The sequence below is a fragment of the Protopterus annectens genome, chromosome 4.part1 (assembly GCF_019279795.1).
Source record: "Protopterus annectens isolate FY-2018-M chromosome 4.part1, PAN1.0, whole genome shotgun sequence".
NCBI classification, from domain to species: Eukaryota; Metazoa; Chordata; order Ceratodontiformes; family Protopteridae; genus Protopterus; species Protopterus annectens.
The window spans coordinates 242,592,938-242,617,062 of record NC_056734.1 but is presented as its reverse complement, the minus strand read 5'-3'; positions in this window follow the sequence as shown (position 1 = coordinate 242,617,062).

Below are 24,125 nucleotides of genomic sequence, written 5' to 3'. Positions count from 1 at the left end.
ACGCATACACACAACACAAGCACACCAAACAAACTGCAATCCACACACATATACCTAACCCTACACTAAACTATACATATACCACTAACTATCCACTTACCTTAACCCAAACCCTAACCTTAAGGTCCGTCACTATCGCACAGTCACCTCATCCACGCCCTAACCCTAACTCACCTACCCCGCCCTAACCCTCAGGTCCACACAGTCGCACACTTAACTGATCCGCGCCCTAACCTTAACTCACCTAACCCGCCCTAACCTGCATGTCCACACAATCGCACACTTACCTGAACCTGACCCATAACTTTCAACGGGTTGATATTAGAACACTCGAAATGTTAGGTGAGTCACGAAAGAAAAAGCATGTTAATACAAATATGTCACATTTAATAAGCTTCATTCTTAGAATGATCTAGATGAGAACATGCACTTGTATGTAAAAATTGATGGCATTCAAATTGACTCTGTGGGAGATATTAATTTGTAGAGCTTCTTATCTAAGAATGTGTAAAGAGAAACTATTTGAACTAGATGGGGCAATATCTAAGTTTGATAGAGGCTTGCAAAAGGAATATAATGAATTAAACTACTCAGAAGTAATAGCATTATGGGGTAAATTAAGATCTGTTCTTGCCACAAATCACTCTATTTTTGAAACAGGAATTCAGGCTAAATATATGCTGAATGAGTCAAAATGACTTCAAAGCTGCTGAAAAATATTTAAAAACTGAATCATAGTTCTAAAAATATGTTATGTATCAATGATAATAATTTGGTCTGCAGTAATTCTTAAGAGATAGTAACTGTTTTCCTCATCACATAAAAAAGCTATTAGCCCACTAAAAGTGTTTCAAATATTTTAAACAACATACACCCCCGGATTCACGAATCCTCCGTGTAAGACTTAATAAGTCTTACTCGGAGGCTGCAGTTGAACAGTATGATGTCAGCGTGCCATGAATATTCATGAGGGCACGCTGACTCAACCGTAACTATTACACGGACCGAGTATGAAAGCAGGGGGCGTGTCCGACTGTCGAGCAGTCTAAATGTCCACACCCCTGCAAGTGTAGTAAAAGCAAAATGTCAACACACAAGAGCGAGTTTGCTCAAATGTACTTGCACCCAACACCACACTCCCTGACACTGTAAACCCCCATCACAGTTATAAAAAGTAAAATTTTATTTTTTTAAAATCCACAATATAGCTGCCCGTATTTGCGCGTGTGTGCGCGGGTGTGCCCATTGCTTAGCTATAGTTAGCAATTCTGACATGGAAGAGCATAAGAAAGAATGTTTATACTAATCACACCAAATTGCAATAGCGTAATGGTAAAGCATATGCACAAAGAGGAAGTGTTCATGGTTCGAGTCCCACCACTCCCCTTCTTATTTATGTTTTAAATCAGTATTTGAAATAATACCAGACATATATGATTAAAATTTTATTAAAAGCCGTGAAATGGCCAATGTATCAGTGAACACAATATATATTTTTAAAGGACCCAGATATATAATAGCTTGCCGTTAAGCAATGCTTTACCCAGCTAAATACAGGTGCCCATAGTTTAATAGCGCTTTACCCAGCTAAACAGAGGTGCCCATAGTTTAATAGTGCTTTACCCAGCTAAACAGAGGTGCCCATAGTTTAATAGCGCTTTACCCAGCTTAACAGAGTTGCCCATAGTTTAATAGCACTTTACCCAGTGCAATAGAGTTGCCCAAAGTTTAAAAGCGCTTTACCCAGCGCAATGTGTTTGCGTGGACGTGCGCGCCATGCCAACCAGGGCACCGTAGGGCACCGGGTAGAAACGTAGAGCTAAGTTGCTTAAATGCAGCCACACCCCCTAGCCTGTCTAGACAGTATTAAAATAAAGGAATGACAAGGTTCGAACCCAGGACCCTGTGCATCATAATCAAAGTACAGAACCACTAAGCCATGTCAACATAGGGGAAGCAGCCACTATTAACATTCATAAACTTACGAATGGTAGTATAACCATTACTAAGCAGATCTGCAGTCAGCCGAGAATTTTACAAAATGGCCAATCACAACAAAGTGCAGGAAATGTGGCATATTTAAGCCCCATAGGCGGGAATACTCGCCATAACTGATTGTAGCTCACATTTGCAGTCAGAATGGCAGGTGCAGGAGAGGATTTACACTTCCGAGTGCAACGTTGGGTCATCGAGGAGTCCAAATACATGGTTTGGCTCCTTGTCCACCTTCTCGAGTCAAGACTCCTACAGGGCCAGTTCCAAGGGGTGGAGTACAAGGCAGAGGCTTGGAACCGGTTAGCTCGTGACCTCACCAGTGCCACAGGTGTTCCTCAGACTGGTGAGCAGGTCCGTCACCACCATGCAGACCTGAAGAGACGAAAGCAGGACCACCTGAACCAGTGGATACAGGAGGCCTGTGGGATGCAGAATGCCCCACAACTGAGTATGTAGCCATGGAATGCAGTATGTAAGAATTGATAATGGAGTATGTATAACGGACAGGTATGTCTCAATATCCCTGCATTTACTTTACAGCTGCAGGTGACCATGCTACGAATCAGCAAGCCTATGCTGATAGGCTGCTAAGGCTGTGCCACCAGGCAGGTTAGTGATTATTCTGCATGTATTGTTATATAAAATATGGGAGAGAGCATGAAATAAAGTGTTGTAGTCCAATAAAACAGCCATAGAATTGTCTGAATAAGTCCTCTGCATGTACTGTCAGATAAAAATGTCCGAGAGGCAGAAAAAGAGTGTAGTAACCCATTAAGAAAGGTAACATATGTCTGGAATAATATCTCTGCAGGCACTGTCATATAACATAAGTGAGTGAGCGTTAAAAAAAGATTGCTCTAACCTATTAATAAAGGTATAATATGTCTTGAACATGTCTGCCATAAACACTGTTAAAACAAATAAAGGAGTGAGCCTGTGGAAAAGTGTGCAATGTCATTAATAAAGGTCTAAAACACAGAGTGTGTCTGTGTCACAGAGTCTGAAATGTTGGTGTACCCTTGCATTATACAAACAGTACTGTTTGAAAATGTGCTGGCAACCCAGAGTTATGCAGTCCCATATAAAGTGTGTGATGGAAGTGCTAGTAGCTGTAAAACATATACAGTCCACAATAGTCAGCTACTGGCTGGCATGAATAAGTAAACCTGGCACACGTGTAGCATGTAATTATTCACCAGAAATGTGAGTGTGTGTCAAGAAATTCAGGGTTCTGTACAAATCGAAGTGAAAATGTCATGTGAAAACATCCCAGATATGTAGATAAAGAAATATAAATGCAATCAAGAAATATGTAGCAGTAACATCTGCATCTTGGACAGTTAGTATGTCAGATATAGGTCAGGCATATATTGAACTAGCCAAACCCATGACACAACCTAATGTATGGTGGCAAATGAAATAATACAGGTAGGGGATATACACTTGCAGTCACTAGGAATGTAGTATAGACTAAATGGTCATTATACGATGTTAACCGAGGTTTTTTCTACACCCTACTGAATGTGCATAAACCATGCAATTCCACACCTCAGTGGGTATGTGTAATCTTAAATATTTGTTGGGACATATGTCCTATTGTTCTATAAATATTTGCATTCACATTGATGCATGTGCCCTGTTTAAACACCACAATCATGGTGGCCTGTTGCTACCAAACATCCCTGCATGCTGTTGGAATAACCACTGTGGTTCAATATATGCATGAGTTATGCTTGCTGTTCAGCTGTTGTACCCTTGGTGTGTTGTGTTAATGGGAATATTATTGCATGCTGTTACAACTAATCTGGAATGCTGTTCTGCATATGTTGTAATTAAACACACCTAATCACAGAACATATGGGAAGGCTGGTTCCAGCGGACCCACCTGTCCCACATCAGCCGGCGAGTGCACCTGGCACCAGCAGGTCTGGTGCCCATCCCGGGCTCCCCTCCTCCGTTGGTCCTGTGCCACCTTCGGGTGGAAGTGCTGCAGGGGATGGGGCTCGTCCCCCCATGCAAGTGTGGGCAGAGAAGGGCCACCTGTCACCCTTCGTAGGGTCTGGGCGGTGGTGCGTAGGGAGATCCAGCATTCAGTCGATGATCCCCTACGCCAGCTTGAGGCGAGAGTGGCACATCTCTCGGGTGAGCCTGCCCGTCCTACTCAGCCCCCAGCACAGCCACCCTCGGGGCTGTGAAGGTGCAGTGGTGACTGCCCATGGGTGGGGATCTCAGTTCCACTGTTACCATCTGTGGGCTCATGGGCTTGCGATTTCCAAACAACCTTCCCCATCAGTTGTGTTCACCCACTCCATGTGTCAAATTCCGCCCCTGTATGCATCTTGTTTGTCTTGTCTGTTTACCTCCCCAACCTACCTCCCCAAATATACCTACTTCCCCTACCTCACATTCCACTCTCACCTAAAAAAAAAATAAAAAAAAGGGCAATCTGTTCCCACAAAAAAATTATGCCCCATACATAGCTGCCCATTTCGCACACGTCTGCTGGACATGTAAACTTATAATTATAATTGGCAGTACAACAGACTTTGTTGTCCTCACTCCTCTCTCAGGGGTGGAAGGTTGCAAATTTCACACCAAATTACGAACATATGCACAGCTGTTGCTGGTAAAGAAATGGGTAGCTATGGGCCTTCCCTACACCCTTCTTGCACATCCCAGCTGGTTTCCCTACTGTCTTTCCCTCTTTGTGCCCCCTTTTTCACCACTTTCCTATCTCCCCATTTTCTTTTCTTTCAAAGAAATTAGTGCGGGGGTTAGCGGGAGTAAGCACTTTTAAGCAGTAGTTAGCGGGGGTGTGCGAGTGTGAGCTTGTGTGCGCTTAGCTAAGCACTGCTAAGCATCACGCAAACCCACACAAACCCACTTACAACTGCTTAAAAGTGCCTTAGTCACTCAGTATGACAGGGTCCTTGTATTGCTCAGCAGCAAAATAAAATACACCTGTCAGTCTCGAACCCGAGACCTTGGGCTCACCAGTCTGTATGAAGTATCACTACACCACAGCAGATATACAATAGCTGGGTGCTGAAAGAAATATATCATGCATTACAATGAGTGAATGTAAAGGGAGAACAGGAATGGCATAACACAAATCATGTTCTGTGGCCCTTAACCAGCAAGTGTTGTGGAATTGCATGACATGACTGTGAAAAGAGAACCAGCCATGCAAGTAGGGAATAATGTTATAGTAGCACCTTACAAACCCAACACAGTATCAGAACAGGATAAACACTGGCATATTTGAATAGGGCAGAGGCCAGACCTCCCAACTGTGACTGGTTTACAGGGATGTCCCTGATTTGCAAACAAATGTTAGCTGTGCCCCACAGACTCCCTGTGAAATGTAGTAACAATAGGCAGAAAGGTGGGGAATCCCACTTAATGATAAATGTCAATAAGTGAGAGTAGACACTGCTTGCACGTCAGAAAAGATGTAGTAATACATATGCTCAGAATCCCCCAAAGTCGCAACTGCAAAATATCTGAAATATATCACAGGTGTATCCCACTGATATGTACCTTTCCCTGAGGCTGTTCAAATATATACCTGAGAGTATCCAAGGCCTGGAAGCATATCAGCCTGTCTGCTGTTACACACTCTGTGAATAGCTGTAGAATGAATTCCACAAGCATGCCCTTATCTAGGAGTACAACACAGAAATATCAAAGGATACAGCCATGTACTGCTAGCAACCACCTGTGACAATGCCATTGTTCAGGTGCTGAAAAGACTGGTGTGGTGCACAGTCAATGAATACTAGGCTAACCTCTGTCAACCATCTGGATATGTCCACAGGTGGGAGCTACTCAGACAGATTACTAGCCTTTATAGACTTACAGGTACACAGCAACTCTGCATGTTCAGCAAGATAAACATCACACAATAATAAATAATGCACTCTGCAGTTCTGCACCCCTACCCAAAGGTACTATATACCCATGTAGTCAGGCACAACCAAGGGTGTAAGTAGGCATACACAGTAGTGAAATATGTCCAGTTGTCCTGAGCAGACTGTGCTAATGTCAACACAAACAAACCACAGACTGTTCAGAAGTGAGTAACGTACTAATGACAGTATAGCAGTTCACAAACAGTGCATGTGCCTGATATTCATAATTGGTAGTACAACATACTTAGTTGTCCTCACCCCTCTCTCAGGGTTGGAAGGTTTCAAATATCCCTCCTAATGTATTGCATATGCACAGCTGTTGCTGGTAAAGAAATGGGCAGCTATGGACCTTCTCCACACCCATCCTGTACATCCCGAGCTGGTTTCCCTACTGTCTTCCCTTCTTTGTGCACCCTTTATGACCACATTCCTATCTCCCCATTTACTTTTCTGTCAAAGAAATGAGCGCAGGGGTTAGCTGGAGTGAGCACTTGTAAACAGTAGTAAGCGGGTTTGCACCAGTGTGCACATGTGTGCGCTTAGCTTAGCATTGCTAAGATATGATAAGCTATGCCAAGCTTAGCTTAGTATTGCTAACATAAAATAAGCTAAGCTAAGCTTCGCTTAGCATCGCTAAGCACTGCGCAAATCCACGCAAACCCGCTTACAACTGCTTAAAAGTGCCTTAGTCACTCTGTATGACAGGGCCCTTGTACTGCTCAGCAACAAAATAAAATACCCTTGTCAGTCTCAAACCTCACACCTTCAACTCCCCAGTCTGCATGACATACCACTAAGCCACAGCAGATATACAATAACTTGGTGCTGAAAGAAATATAACATGCATTACAATGACTGAATGTAAAGGGAAAATAGGAAAGCCAGAGGAATACATTGCAATAACTACTGTTGTGTGCCAGTTAATTCTCTAATTCGAGAAGAAAGTATATACTCCCATGTATCCAGTGTTAGCATTAGGAGGTGTGAGTAAACCTACACACTGAGAAGAAAGTACTGGAAGAAGCAACAGTCAGGTTTCAGTACAACATGCATTTCACTGGCTACAACCCAGCTTCAGATATGAGAAATATACCAACCTTCTGACTGAGACAATAGTGTTCACAGCAAACAAGCATGGTCCTCACCTTGCAAAACTGAAAGGGCTACACCTACCTAACCTATCATTTTACAGCAGTGTCCTGAAATCACAGTGAGAACTGCAATTACCACAAAGCAGGCTGCATGCAATTACTAAATGGTGGGCACCAATTGGTGCAGAGGCCATCACATGCACATGTGCAGATACCTAGAAAAGCAGCCTGTATCTGCTGTTCACACATGCAATAATATCATTGCAACAACTGGGAGAGAGAGAGCACGAGTGAGAGAGGCAGACAGAGACAGACAGACACAAACAGGCAGTAGGAGTTAGACGCTGAAAACAAACAGCAACACACAGAGGAAACAAAACCAAAAAAAAAAAAAAAAAGACAACGCCTACATCAGACGGAGGTGAGGAATACAAAGGTAAGGTATGTAACAGATATGTATTTGCTGACATCCGAAAGGTGTGTCTGAAGGGTACTCTGCATACTGTGAATCATCCATATGTGACAGCAGTCCGTATCTATATGTACATGCACATTTGCATAGGGCAAGGGACATACTGCAACTGTTAGTGAAGGCTGGACATATGTATGTTGTTGAAGGCTGCTATGTGCACATATGTATGTAGGTTGTTGTGTGTGGCATTGCAGAAAGCAAGCAGTGCCAGTATATGTCATGTGGTGTTAAATGCTGTGGGACTGAGCTACAGGCAGTGAGGCCTGCTACAGCTATACGGCCTGAGGACAGCAGAATGCATTCTGCACAACATTGTGCAATAGTATTACATAACCGTATGTCTCACAACTGTTGCATAATTGACATCCCCACCATGAAAGGCAGGCAGTATATGTGCCTATATGTGCAGCTATATGTACAGCAATGGGTGTTTACATGTATGTGTATATATACATGTATATATACATATATATATATATATATATATATATATATATATATGTGTGTATAGATATATAGATATATATATTGATATATTTAGATATATATATATATATATATATATATATATATATATATATATATATATATATATATATATATATATATCGATATATATGGATATATATAGATATATATGGATATATGTAGATATATATAGATATATAGATGTGTATGGATATGTATGGATATGTATAGATATGTATAGATATGGATAGATATATATATAGATATGTATAGATATGGATATATATGTATAGATATGGATAGATATGGATAGATATGTATAGATATGGATAGATATGTATATATGTATATATATATATATATATATATATATATATATATATATATATATATATAAATATAGAGAGAGAGGGGAGGAGGGGGGAGACACGGGGTCATATGTACTGCAACAGGTGCCTGTTATCCAAGGCACGGACTGAACACCAGTGTTGATACTACAGTGCCATACCCCATTCCAAAACACCTTACGCAGCAACTGCCACATAGGTGGTAGCCTGCCTAACACTGAAGGTGTCAGAAGGGTACACGGGACACAGGTGGACAGTAGGCTCCCCTTTGATAATCACAGTGCCACAGTAGTCATGTAATCTGTCTACGTGGTACGTGTCATCACAAAAGGTGTGTCATCTAGAGAAATATAGGTTGGTGTTCCCTTCTACTCATCACAATGCCCCATGTGGTATGTACCTCACATGACAACTACAGCATGTGGAAAGGCCACAGACATACCTAACAAAGAGTAATACTGCCCTCAAACACATGCCCTATGCAGACTGACTCACAAAACCACAGCTAGAGTGCGTTGCATACCACCCACCCAGAGGTTACCACTGCCGGACACACAGAGGTATGTCACACCCATAGCAGTCGGCCAACCACCATGACAACATCTCACAATCCCTCCTGGCTACATGACCTAGGGCCCTAATCCTTGTCAACTCACTAAACAGCACATGCTGGAGGTACAGGTTCCTATCCACAAATATGCCATACTCTGGACTAAACCACCCAGCATGAACAAACAAGGCTCCTCATTGGCAGATGTCATACATACCCCTGATGATTGTTTTGGAGATAGGTAATATGCCCTGGGAGTCACCTCTGTGTATCTGGTTGACAGGAGCAAGTGAAATCACATTACATGTGTGTCAAAGGCCAGGGTAGCTTATGGCTAGGCTGCTCTAGGCCCTAGGGCCAATAGCGTATTACCTACCTATGACACAATGCACACACACATGTAGTCAGTGCAATACCTGCTGTGTGAGGTGGAATGAGTGTGACAGTGACTGTGTGCAAGGTTTGTAAAGGTGTGATAGCTTAATATGAGGTTGTGTCTGTCATGGTAGTTTGTGTCCTAGGTGTGAGGCCAGAGAAGATGTGTCAGTTATTGGGATGCAGACATAGTAGGATGGCATATGTTGTGACGTAGTTCCTTGTGTACGACTGTGGTGTCCCATTGTAGGCTGAAGCAATACATGTATGCTCAGTAAGTGGTACTGCTGGTGACTCCAGCTCACATATGAACTGCTGTACTACCTGAAGCTGTAGGCCTAAACAGCACAGTATGGTGTATGTTCACAGTCCCTGGTAACACTATCTTGTGTGTTTCCTGTAGTCTGCACAGATTACATACCACAGGCATAGGTATCTGTAAGTAGGGGCACACAGTACAATAAGGTACACAGGTAATGCTCATCTGTGTCGGCATACATCTGTGTGTTGTATGTATGTCTGATGTGTGTGTAATGATGCCTGTACCATGCCCGCAATCACATGTGTGTTACAGGGTATGTGTGTGTACCTAGCAACATGTATACTCTGTTACAGCAGTATGCCAGCTATTTTAACAACCGTGCACATATGTTAGGTAGGGGTATGGCATCAAAGACTAGGGTGGTTTACTGGTAATACTGTAAATGTACATGACATTCAATGCATTGGATGACATATTTCTTCATGCATTAGCTTGATATATACCCCCAGGGCGAGGTTGTGCATTGTATCCCAAACAGTGTGCCGACTACTGGACTGGTGTATACTGGTTTGTTATATGGAGTGTGGCAGGCACTGTCAGCCAGTTGTGGGCTGAGCACTGATATGTGGTATTGAACGTGTGTATCCTCTGATAGACAGATAGATGCTATATATGGCAGTTAAGTGATATCTGTACTTCATAATGTTAAGTGTGCCACATGACATGCTCACACATATCATTTAATTGTCTTCCAGGGTTATGGCTCATCAAGGTAATCCATCGTATTCAGCTGCAGAGGAGCAGGAAATTCTGAACAGCCTGGTGCAGCACTATAACCTGCTTTTTTCCAGGGCCAGCCAGCACCAGCATGACCATACTGCACTGTGGCAAGACCTTGTTCACCGGGTAAATGACATAGGCATGCATAACTGGACATATGAGCAGGTACGCCATCACTGCAGTGATTTAATTAGACATGTCCGGCGGCGTGCGTCTGATATCCATAGGCAACAGCTTGCCACAGGTGGTGGGGCGGCCATACATCCCCCCCTCACCAGAGTGGAGTAGCTGCTCCTAGGCAAGGTGGCTCCTGGCCTACAGCAGCAACAGCATCAGACATGTGTCATCATGGAGGCCGGAACAAACCAAGGAACACGCACGTGGGACGGAGTGCAAAGGTCCAAACCAATGATACGAAAAACCAAAAATGGACCAGCACAACGATGATGCAGGCAAAAGTATTTATTAAAGAATGAATATCATAAAACAAAAATAAATGTTGAGCAAACCGGTTTCGGCTGAAAAAACAGCCTTCTTCAGTGCTGAAACAAAATTAAGTAATTATTTGAACAGCTTGAAACATCCTGGTCTTTTATATATACACTCATTTAAAGAGGTATTGCCAAAAAAAGTTTGTGGATTGTATCGGATGCATCCATCTCTTAAAAAATAAAATAAAATAAAAATAAAGATGGAGAAATGAAGAGATATTAATAAAAAAGATTACATAAAAACATTGCACGAAAAACATAGCATGAAAAAGATAGCATGAAAAAGCAGGTTAACAATTATGCCATCTCATTTAATCTGGAGCATTTCTCCCCGGGCCTCCGCTGAAAACAGGCTCTGTGGAACCTAGTCGGACTTTCCCGGTCAACAAATGATAAATAAATAAAAAAAAATAAATAATCCAGGTTTGAACAAAGCCCCTAGCCTGGTTATCCACATAGTTTCCATATTATTAAGTTTGTTGTGCCAACCTGCTTTATAATTCCTATGCATTTGAATTTTATCAATGATAGTAAATTTAAAGATAGCCGTGGTATGTTGAATAGTGTGTTTGTAAAGAGCTTTGGACAGACGCTGGTTTCTAATGGCACTGAGGTGTTCACTGATCCTCAGTTTAAATGGTCTGGACGTTTGACCCACATAAAATGATGAACAGGTGCATGTAGCTAAGTAAATGACCCAATCTGAAATGCAGTTGCCAAAAATGTTAATTTGATATACTTTAAATGTATTCTTACTTGAAAATTATTTGGTTTTAAGAATATGTTGACAGGCACTGCAGTGCCCACAAGGGAAGCAGCCAAGCAATGGGTCACCAAATAAAGTGGTTTGGACAGGTATTGCTGGTGTGTACCTTTTATAATGTGTCAACCTTGAATGTATAGTCCTACCCCTCCTGTATGAAAAAGCACATTTGTCTGGTAAAATCTCATTCAAAAGTTAATGGGATTTAAGTATATCCCAATATCTGTCAATGATTTGTCTAAATCTAAATGTATTGTTCCCAAAAGTAGTAACAAATCTGATTGGCTGCCTAGGAATGGAATTGTCATTGTGTTCCTTATTATGATATTGTAATAAGGTGGGTTGTGTCACATGTTTAATTTGTTGAATGGTATGAGAGATCTGATGTTTGGGATATCCACGATCAATAAACCTATCTGACAAATCTTGTGCACAGGTTTCATATTGTTCATGTGATGAGCATACGTGTTTCATACGCAAAAATTGGGATTTCGGGATATTTTGGATGATGTGGCGGGGCTGAGAGCTGGATGCATGTAGTAATGTGTTATACTGAGGAAACTTCCTATGTACATGTGTAGCTAGAGTATGACCCATCTGTCTGGAAACAACAACATCCAAGAAAACAATCTCTTCATATTCAATATTTAAGGTAAATTGTATATCCCAAGGGTTGTTGTTAAGATATTGAACAAAATCAGACACATGGTCCTTAGCCCCATGCCACACTACTGTCTACTACTGAGGGGTTGGGAGGGTGGCCTAATGGTTAAGGTGTTTGTCTTACAAACACAAGGTGCAGGGTTTGAGTCTCACAAGGGGTAATTGGCTAAGCTTAAAATGGCTTGCAAGGGCAGTTAGCTTAGTACTAAACTATGAAACTATGAAACACCATCCAACAATCATCTAAATATCTCCTCCAGATGTCAAGATTGTTTATATATAAATTATGATCCACATCATAGATGAATGATTGCTCAAAAAATCCCATGAAAAGATCAGCATATATAGGGGCAAAGGACGCCCCCATTGCCGTCCCCTTAGTCTGCCGGTAAGGTTGCCCATCAAAGTAAAAGATGTTTTTGCATAACACATACTCAGTCAGCTTTACCAGAAAATTGTTGAAACCAGTTGAATATAACCCAGATTTGTTTAGCCAATATGAAATAGCTGTTATTCCGGCTTCATGTGGTATACTTGTGTATAAAGATGACACATCTAAAGTACATAGCCACCAATCGGCTTCCAGTTGTGAGTCCTGAATGATATTCAGGAACTCAGTAGTATCTTGTATTCTCGATCTAACATGAACCAAAAGGGGTTTCAAATAATATGTAAGGAAAGCAGAAAGTGGTTCTGTAAGGGAGCCTCTGCCCGAGACGATTGGTCTCCCTGGGGGGTTAATAGAATCTTTATGGATTTTAGAAAGTAAATATAAATACTGGGGCATAGGTTCAGCCACTTTAAGTTGTCTGCAAGTCTGTCTACTAATGATCCCATCTTCCATCACTAAATCCAGTAGAGAATCTATGTGTGCCTTAAAATTGGGTGTAGGATCCACAACCATCTTAATATAAAAACGGGTGTCGGCCAGCTGTCTATAGGCCTCATCTTTACATGTACTATGATCCATAACCACAACACCACCCCCTTTATCAGCCGGAGTGATAACTATGGAATGGTTAAGTTGGAGTTCAGTTAATGCATGTCTCTGAGCATGAGTAAGGTTATGATGAACAGGTGAGTACCTACTGGAAAAATGCAAATCTTTAATGACACATTCCTTAAAGATAGAAACATGTTTATCCATAGGCGGTGCAAAATCGGATTTACCAAATTTAAACTCAGTAGATCTTTGAGTAGAGTCATGATCTGAAAAAAATATCTTATGATTAACCAATCTGCAGAATTCATTAACATCATTTAACAAACTGAATTCAGAAACAGATGCGGAGGGCACAAAATTCAGACCTTTATTCAATACTTGAATATGTACAGGTGATAGTTCAAAAGATGAAATGTTATGTACATTGTTCACTATTTCACCATCTGTTGTAAACGTACCTGTAAACTGGTTGTTCCCATGTCTGTTTCTATGCTTTCTGCCCCCCCTGCGTGTCTTATGTCTAAAGGGTCTAAAGGGTCAGACACTTTTCGCAGCAGGCGCCTGATGTGAAGGTACATCATAATCGGTAGCTGAGGAATTATCATCCTCTGAAGTCATACTGACTGAAGAATCAGTCCTTCTTAAAATTGACCTGGGCCTTTTTCTGCCTTGATTGCTTTTATTTTTGATAGCTCTATCCGTGAACCTGACATTCTTTGATACTACAAAGGGTTTCCCTTTCTCATAATCGGACAAATCCCGATTAAATTTCTGTATTTTTCTCTTGATCAGTTGTTGTTCTAAATTAGCCAAATCTTTGGCCAAAGCTGAAGTATGTTCCTGGAAATAGGTTTCAGTTTGAAATGCCTGTGCCTCCATACAAACTTTGTTAATTTCAACAATTTGTGATTCAATAATTCTTTCATAGTACCCAATCAAGGTATTTACAAACAACATGGCTGCTTGGTGTTGTGCCAAGGCCCAATGTTGTGATAACTGAGCATCAACATTAGAGACAAGAGGTTGTAAATGGATCCTAAGACCTCTAGGAGTAATATCTTTGAAATTTGTAGGCCTTGAATAACTTCAAGTGCCAAATGTTAGACCTAAGATGTTTCATATTTTTTGCCAAATTATGAAAGATGAATCCACATTTTTGTTTGGAGTCATACTCAATGTTGTTACTATTGGTTGACCCCCTATTATGGAAGCCAAATGCTTCCAAATTGTCCTTGTCAGCTGATAGACCTTTCAAGATACCATTAAGGTCCATATTAGAACCGATGTATACAATGCAACAACCAAGCTCTTAAACCTACCAACAAGACTATAAAAGTCTGAAAAGCAGTGAATATGTCAATCACTCTTGGCTATATGGTTATGTATTGCATGCGAACCAATATCTGTAGAACAATACACACCCACAGGGCAAGCCACCAATCACATCCAACACTATCTACATACAGTGAATAATATGACCAATAGTATATAAATATATATATATATATATATATATATATATATATATATATATATATATATAAGATATGAATATGTTAGACAATTCCTCTCATAAACTACCACCTCTCTACAATATAAAGGTTGATTTTTGAAAAACTGAATCTTAGCAAACCTGATAATATAATAATGAGATTATGACATAGTTCTTGTAGCCGACTATTCGTCTCTGCTACCATTTTCTGAAACAATTCTCTGTAAATTCCAACTGGACATTCGTCCCTAATATTATGTAAAAAACTGTTCGATATATTAGAAATCATAAATTTGTATGGACCTTCGTCCCAAATAAATGAGATTACCAATAAGGATAAATGTCCTAAGAAGTAGTATCAATATAGTATAAACTTCCTGCAAAAAATATATAGTGTATAGGGTAAAGGTTACTGGCCCCTGTAAGTGCACTTATGCTTCACAGACAAGATCACTGCAGCACAAAACCATATGCAAATATTATTGGTTAAAAAAACTGCGGGTAGGATAAGAACTGGGTTGGAACCACATATAATATATACATACATCAGTTCCTTAATAGCTACACTACTTACAACATACAACATGTGCATTGGTTGATTAGAAAAACCCTGATCCTGATACCCAAAAAAATATCCTGAAAAAACAAGTTGTCAATGGTATTGAAAAATCAATATTGTTTGATCGATAGAGACACACAGGGAATGTCAGTATAAAAAACAAAATTGGTTAGCTAGTATAAAAAAATCTAGAAAAACCATAAGTAATGAAAATGACCTTAAAACAAGCCTAACATATGCCAAGCCAATGTACTAATGGTTAATTTGTATAGAATACCACAGTAGCAAAAAATGTAATAAGAGACAAAAGACAAAAAACTTGTTATTGCTCCAAATAAGAAAGAATGTCCACAAATATTATTATAACGCACAGCGTGTGTTCACCAAATGATGTATAAGACAGTCAGTGTTTTTGAACTGTCAGAAAGCAAAACACAAGTATGTCCTAGTGCACAGTAAGTTATATATTTTATGGTGATCAAAACCGTGTTTGTTGAACCATCAGGATCATCTTGGGTTTGCGCCTTGTTCAGAATACATCGTAGGATAGCAATTCTTGGAAAGTGATTTTAATCGCGCAAAACCAGAAAAGAAATTGTTCAAATACAGTTACGAGGCTTGAATTTAGAGTTTAGATAAGCCTACAGCGATCCAAGCAATCCAAGTGGCAGCCCAAGTAACACAGTCTAAAGCACCTTATATTGAGGTAGAAATAGTTGCCCAGAAACGGAAAAATAAATGTCCAACAAAATAATGCCACAGACTTTGACGTTGTCCCGTTCCTCCAATATGTACTAAAGACACCCACGACAGGCCCAATGTCAATGGTGAAGAAAACAATGCTTAAATTTAGAATTAAGATAAGCCTGCAGCAATCCAAGCAATCCAAGTGGCAGCATGAAGTATAGCCCAAATAAAAACAGACTGCAGTACCTTATATTGAATTTAAAGTTTAGATAAACCTGCAATGATCCAAGCAATCCAAGTGGCAGCCATATTACACAGTACCTTAATTGGAATAGAAAAAGTTGCCCAGAAACCAAAAAAATAAATGTCAAACAAGATATTGCCACAGACTTCGATGTCGTCCCGTACTTCCAATATGTACAAAAGACACCCCGACAGGCCCAATGTCAATAGTATGGAAAACAATGTTTGAATTTAGGATTTAGATAAGCCTGCAGCAATCCAAGCAATGCAAATAACACAGTCTACAGTACCTTATATTGAGGAAGAAAAAGTTGTCAAGAAACCAAAAGGTCCAACAAAATTAAACCACAGCCTTCAACGTCGTCCTGTTGCTCCAATATGTACGAAAGACACCCACGACAGGCCCAATGTCAATATTGAAGAAAAAATATCTCCAAATTGTAAACATCCGACCAAGCTGAATCCACAATCCAAAAATTGGCAAGAATAAACATAAAAATATCCATACTAAATGTCAAAACTAGGATATCTGGTAGCTGTAGATAATCCAAGAATACGCATAAGCTATCGAAAACTATGATGTCTGCACCTCAGGCGTCCCCAGCGTGAAACAGCAAAACACAAGAACAAACCAAGGAACACGCACGTGGGACAGAGTGCAAAGGTCCAAACCAATGATACAAAAAAACAAAAACGGACCAGCACAACGATGATGCAGGCAAAAGTATTTATTAAAGAATGAATATCATAAAACAAAAATAAATGTTGAGCAAACCGGTTTCGGCTGAAAAAACAGCCTTCTTCAGTGCTGAAACAAAATTAAGTAATTATTTGAACAGCTTGAAACATCCTGGTCTTTTATATATACACTCATTTAAAGAGGTATTGCCAAAAAAAGTTTGTGGATTGTATCTGATGCATCCATCTCTTAAAAAATAAAATAAAAATAAAAATGGAGAAATGAAGAGATATTAATAAAAAAGATTACATAAAAACATTGAACAAAAAACATAGCATGAAAAACATAGCATGAAAAAGCAGGTTAACGATTATGCCATCTCATTTAATCCAGGTTTGAACAAAGCCCCTAGCCTGGTTATCCACATAGTTTCCATATTATTAAGTTTGTTGTGCCAACCTGATTTATAATTCCTATGCATTTGAATTTTATCAATGATAGTAAATTTAAAGACAGCCGTGGTATGTTGAATAGTGTGATTGTAAAGAGCATTGGACAGACGCTGGTTTCTAATGGCACTTAGGTGTTCACTGATCCTCAGTTTAAATGGTCTGGACGTTTGACCCACATAAAATGATGAACAGGTGCATGTAGCTAAGTAAATGACCCAATCTGAACTGCAGTTGCCAAAAATGTTAATTTGATATACTTTAATGTATTCTTACTTGAAAATTCTTTGGTTTTAAGAATATGTTGACAGGCACCGCAGTGCCCACAAGGGAAGCAGCCAAGCAATGGGTCAGCAAATAAAGTGGTTTGGACAGGTTTTGCTGGTGTGTACCTTTTATAATGTGTCAACCTTGAATGTATAGTCCAATCAGATTTGTTACTACTTTTGGGAACAATACATTTAGATTTAGACAAATCATTGACAGACATTGGGATATACTTAAATCCCATGAACTTTTGAATGAGATTTTACCAAAACAAATGTACTTTTTCATACAGGAGGGGTAGGACTATACATTCAAGGTTGACACATTATAAAAGGTACACACCAGCAATACCTGTCCAAACCACTTTATTTGGTGACCCATTGCTTGGCTGCTTCCCTTGTGGGCACTGCAGTGCCTGTCAACATATTCTTAAAACCAAAGAATTTTCAAGTAAGAATACATTTAAAGTATATCAAATTAACATTTTTGGCAACTGCAGTTCAGATTGGGTCATTTACTTAGCTACATGCACCTGTTCATCATTTTATGTGGGTCAAACATCCAGACCATTTAAACTGAGGATCAGTGAACACCTCAGTGCCATTAGAAACCAGCATCTGTCCAATGCTCTTTACAAACACACTATTCAACATACCACGGCTGTCTTTAAATTTACTATCATTGATAAAATTCAAATGCATAGGAATTATAAAGCAGGTTGGCACAACAAACTTAATAATATGGAAACTATGTGGATAACCAGGCTCGGGGCTTTGTTCAGACCTGGATTAAATGAGATGGCATAATTGTTAACCTGCTTTTTCATGCTATGTTTTTCATGCTATGTTTTTCGTGCAATGTTTTTATGTAATCTTTTTTTATTAATATCTCTTCATTTCTCCATCTTTATTTTTATTTTATTTTATTTTTTAAGAGATGGATGCATCAGATACAATCCACAAACTTTTTTTGGCAATACCTCTTCAAATGAGTGTATATATAAAAGACCAGGATGTTTCAAGCTGTTCAAATAATTACTTAATTTTGTTTCAGCACTGAAGAAGGCTGTTTTTTCAGCTGAAACCGGTTTGCTCAACATTTATTTTTGTTTTATGATATTCATTCTTTAATAAATACTTTTGCCTGCATCATCGTTGTGCTGGTCCATTTTTGGTTTTTCGTATCATTGGTTTGGACCTTTGCACTCTGTCCCACGTGTGTGTTCCTTGGTTTGTTCTTGTGTTTTGCTGTTTCACGCTGGGGACGCCTGAGGTGCAGGCAACATCGTTTTCGATAGCTTATGCGTATTCTTGGATTATCTACAGCTACCAGATATCCTAGTTTTGACATTTAGTATGGATATTTTTATTTTTATTCTTGCCAATTTTTGGATTGTGGATTCAGCTTAGTCGGATGTTTACAATTTGGAGATATTTTTTCTTCAGTATTGACATTGGGCCTGTCGTGGGTGTCTTTCGTACATATTGGAACAACGGGACGACGTTGAATGCTGTGGTTTAATTTTGTTGGACCTTTTGGTTTCTTGGCAACTTTTTCTTCCTCAGTATAAGGTACTGTAGACTGTGTTATTTGCATTGCTTGGATTGCTGCAGGCTCATCTAAATCCTAAATTCAAACATTGTTTTCCTTACTATTGACATTGGGCCTGTCGGGGTGTCTTTTGTACTTATTGGAAGTACGGGACGACATCGAAGTCTGTGGCAATATTTTGTTTGACATTTATTTTTTCGGTTTCTGGGCAACTTTTTCTATTCCAATTAAGGTACTGTGTAATATGACTGCCACTTGGATTGCTTGGATCATTGCAGGTTTATCTAAACTTTAAATTCAATATAAGGTACTGCAGTCTGTGTTATTTGGGCTATACTTCATGCTGCCACTTGGATTGCTTGGATTGCTGCAGGCTTATCTTAATTCTAAATTTAAGCATTGTTTTCTTCACCATTGACATTGGGCCTGTCGTGGGTGTCTTTAGTACATATTGGAGGAACGGGACAACATCAAAGTCTGTGGCATTATTTTGTTGGACATTTATTTTTCCGTTTCTGGGCAACTATTTCTACCTCAATATAAGGTGCTTTAGACTGTGTTACTTGGGCTGCCACTTGGATTGCTTGGATCGCTGTAGGCTTATCCAAACTCTAAATTCAAGCCTCGTAACTGTATATGAACAATTTCTTTTCTGGTTTTGCGCGATTAAAATCACTTTCCAAGAATTGTTATCCTACGATGTATTCTGAACAAGGCGCAAACCCAAGATGATCCTGATGGTTCAACAAACACGGTTTTGATCACCATAAAATATATAACTTACTGTGAACTAGGACATACTTGTGTTTTGCTTTCTGACAGTTCAAAAACACTGACTGTCTTATACATCATTTGGTGAACACACGCTCTGCATTATAATAATATTTGTGGACATTCTTTCTTATTTGGAGCAATAACAAGTTTTTTGTCTTTTGTCAATTATTACATTTTTTGCTACTGTGGTATTCTATACAAATTAACCATTAGTACATTGGCTTGGCATATGTTAGGCTCGTTTTAAGGTCATTTTCATTACTTATGGTTTTTCTAGTTTTTTTTATACTAGCTAACCAATTTTGTTTTTTATACTGACATTCGCTGTGTGGCTCTATCGATCAAACAATATTGATTTTTCAATACCATTGACAACTTGTTTTTTCAGGATATTTTTTTGGGTATCAGGATCAGGGTTTTTCTAATCAACCAATGCACATGTTGTATGTTGCAAGTAGTGTAGTTATTAAGGAACTGATGTATGTATATATTATATGTGGTTCCAACCCAGTTCTTATCCTACCCGCAGTTTTTTTAACCAATAATATTTGCATATGGTTTTGTGCTGCAGTGATCTTGTCTGTGGAGCATAAGTGCACTTACAGGGGCGAGTAACCTTTACCCTATACACTATATATTTTTTGCAGGAAGTTTATACTATATTGATACTACTTCTTAGGACATTTATCCTAATTGGTAATCTCATTTATTTGGGATGAAGGTCCATACAAATTTATGATTTCTAATATATCCAACAGTTTTTTACATAATATTAGGGATGAATGTCCAGTTGGAATTTACAGAGAATTGTTTCACAAAATGGTAGCAGAGACGAATAGTCGGCCACAAGAACTGTCATAATCTCGTGATTATATTATCAGGTTTGCTAAGATTCAGTTTTTCAAAAAATCAACCTTTATATTGTAGAGAGGTGGTAGCTTATGAGAGGAATTGTCTAACATATTCATATCTTATATATATATATATATATATATATATATATATATATATATATATATATATATATATACTATTGGTCATATTATTCACTGTATGTAGATAGTGTTGGATGTGATTGGTGGCTTGCCCTGTGGGTGTGTATTGTTCTACAGATATTGGTTCACATGCAATACATAACCATATAGCCAAGAGTGATTGACATATTCACTGCTTTTCAGACTTTTATAGTCTTGTTGGTAGGTTTAAGAGCTTGGTTGATGCATTGTATACATCGGTTCTAATATGGACCTTAATGGTATCTTGAAAGGTCTATCAGCTGACAAGGACAATTTGGAAGCATTTGGCTTCCATAATAGGGGGTCAACCAATAGTAACAACATTGAGTATGACTCCAAACAAAAATGTGGATTCATCTTTCATAATTTGGCAAAAAATATGAAGCATCTTAGGTCTAACATTTGGCACTTGAAGTTATTCAAGGCCTACAAATTAAAAGATATTACTCCTAGAGGTCTTAGGATCAATTAACAACCTCTTGTCTCTAATGTTGATGCTCAGTTATCACAACATTGGGCCTTGGCACAACACCAAGCAGCCATGTTGTTTGTAAATACCTTGATTGGGTACTATGAAAGAATGATTGAATCACAAATTGTTGAAATTAACAAAGTTTGTATGGAGGCACAGGCATTTCAAACTGAAACCTATTTCCAGGAACATACTTCAGCTTTGGCCAAAGATTTGGCTAATTTAGAACAACAACTGATCAAGTGAAAAATACAGAAATTTAATCGGGATTTGTCCGATTATGAGAAAGGGAAACCCTTTGTAGTATCAAAGAATGTCAGGTTCACGGATAGAGCTATCAAAAATAAAAGCAATCAAGGCAGAAAAAGGCCCAGGTCAATTTTAAGAAGGACTGATTCTTCAGTCAGTATGACTTCAGAGGATGATAATTCCTCAGCTACCGATTATGATGTACCTTCACATCAGGCGTCCCCTGCTGCTAAGCGAAAAGTGTCTGACCCTTTAGACCCTTTAGACCCTTTAGACATAAGACACACAGGGGGGGCAGAAAACATAGAAACAGACATGGGAACAACAAGTTTACAGGTACTTTTACAACAGATGGTGAAATAGTGAACAATGTGCATAACATTTCATCTTTTGAACTATCACCTGTACATATTCAAGTACTGAATAAAGGTCTGAATTTTGTGACCTCCACACCTGTTTCTGAATTCAATTTGTTAAATGTTGTTAATGAATTCTGCAGATTGGTTAATCTTAAGATATTTTTTTCAGATCATGACTCTACTCAAAGATCTACTGAGTTTAAATTTGGTAAATCCGATTTTGCACCGCCTATGGATAAACATGTTTCTATCTTTAAGGAATGTGTCATTAAAGATTTGCATTTTTCCAGTAGGTACTCACCTGTTCATCATAACCATATTCAAGCTCAGAGACATGCATTAACTGAACTCCAACTTAACCATTCCATAGTTATCACTCCGGCTGATAAAGGGGGTGGTGTTGTAGTTATGGACCATAGTACATATAAAGATGAGGCCTATAGACAGCTGGCCAAAAATCGTTTTTATATTAAGATGGTTGTGGATCCTACACACAATTTTAAGGCACAAATATATTCTCTACTGGATTTAGCGATGGAAGATGGGATCATTAGTAGACAGACTTGCAGACAACTTAAAGTGGCTGAACCTATGCCCCAGTATTTATATTTACTTCCTAAAATCCATAAAGATTCTATTAACCCTCCAGGGAGACCAATCATCTCGGGCAAAGGCTCCCTTACAGAACCACTTTCTGCTTTCCTTACATATTATTTGAAACCCCTTTTGGTTCATGTTAGATCTAGAATACAAGATACTACTGAGTTCGTGAATATCATTCAGGACTCACAACTGGAAGCCGATTGGTGGCTATGTACTTTAGATGTGTCATCTTTATACACAAGTATACCACATGAAGCCGGAAAAACAGCTATTTCATATTGGCTAAACAAATCTGGGTTATATTCAACTGCTTTCAACAATTTTCTGGTAAAGCTGACTGAGTATGTGTTATGCAAAAACATCTTTTACTTTGATGGACAACCTTACTGGCAGACTAAGGGGACGGCAATGGGGGCGTCCTTTGCCCCTATATATGCTGACCTTTTCATGGGATTTTTTGAGCAATCATTCATCTATGATGTGGATCATAATTTATATATAAACAATCTTGACATCTGGAGGAGATATTTAGATGATTGTTGGATGGTGTGGCGTGGGGATAAGGACCATGTGTCTGATTTTGTTCAATATCTTAACAACAACCCTTGGGATATACAATTTACCTTAAATATTGAATATGAAGAGATTGTTTTCTTGGATGTTGTTGTTTCCAGACAGATGGATCATACTCTAGCTACGCATGTACATAGGAAGTTTCCTCAGTATAACACATTACTACATGCATCCAGCTCTTAGCCCCGCCACATCATCCAAAATATCCCGAAATCCCAATTTTTGCATATGAAATGCATATGCTCATCACATGAACAATATGAAACCTGTGCACAAGATTTGTCAGATAGGTTTATTGATCGTGGATATCCCAAACATCAGATCTCTCATACCATTCAACAAATTAAACATGTGACACGACCCACCTTATTACAATATCATAATAAGGAACACAATGACAATTCCATTCCTAGGCAGCCAATCAGATTTGTTACTACTTTTGGGAACAATACATTTAGATTTAGACAAATCATTGACAGACATTGGGATATACTTAAATCCCATGAACTTTTAAATGAGATTTTACCAGACAAATGTGCTTTTTCATACAGGAGGGGTAGGACTATACATTCAAGGTTGACACATTATAAAAGGTACACACCAGCAATACCTGTCCAAACCACTTTATTTGGTGACCCATTGCTTGGCTGCTTCCCTTGTGGGCACTACAGTGCCTGTCAACATATTCTTAAAACCAAAGAATTTTCAAGTAAGAATACATTAAAGTATATCAAATTAACATTTTTGGCAACTGCAGTTCAGATTGGGTCATTTACTTAGCTACATGCACCTGTTCATCATTTTATGTGGGTCAAATGTCCAGACCATTTAAACTGAGGATCAGTGAACACCTCAGTGCCATTAGAAACCAGCATCTGTCCAATGCTCTTTACAAACACACTTTTCAACATACCACGGCTGTCTTTAAATTTACTATCACTGATAAAATTCAAATGCATAGGAATTATAAAGCAGGCTGGCACAACAAACTTAATAATATGGAAACTATGTGGATAACCAGGCTAGGGGCTTTGTTCAAAC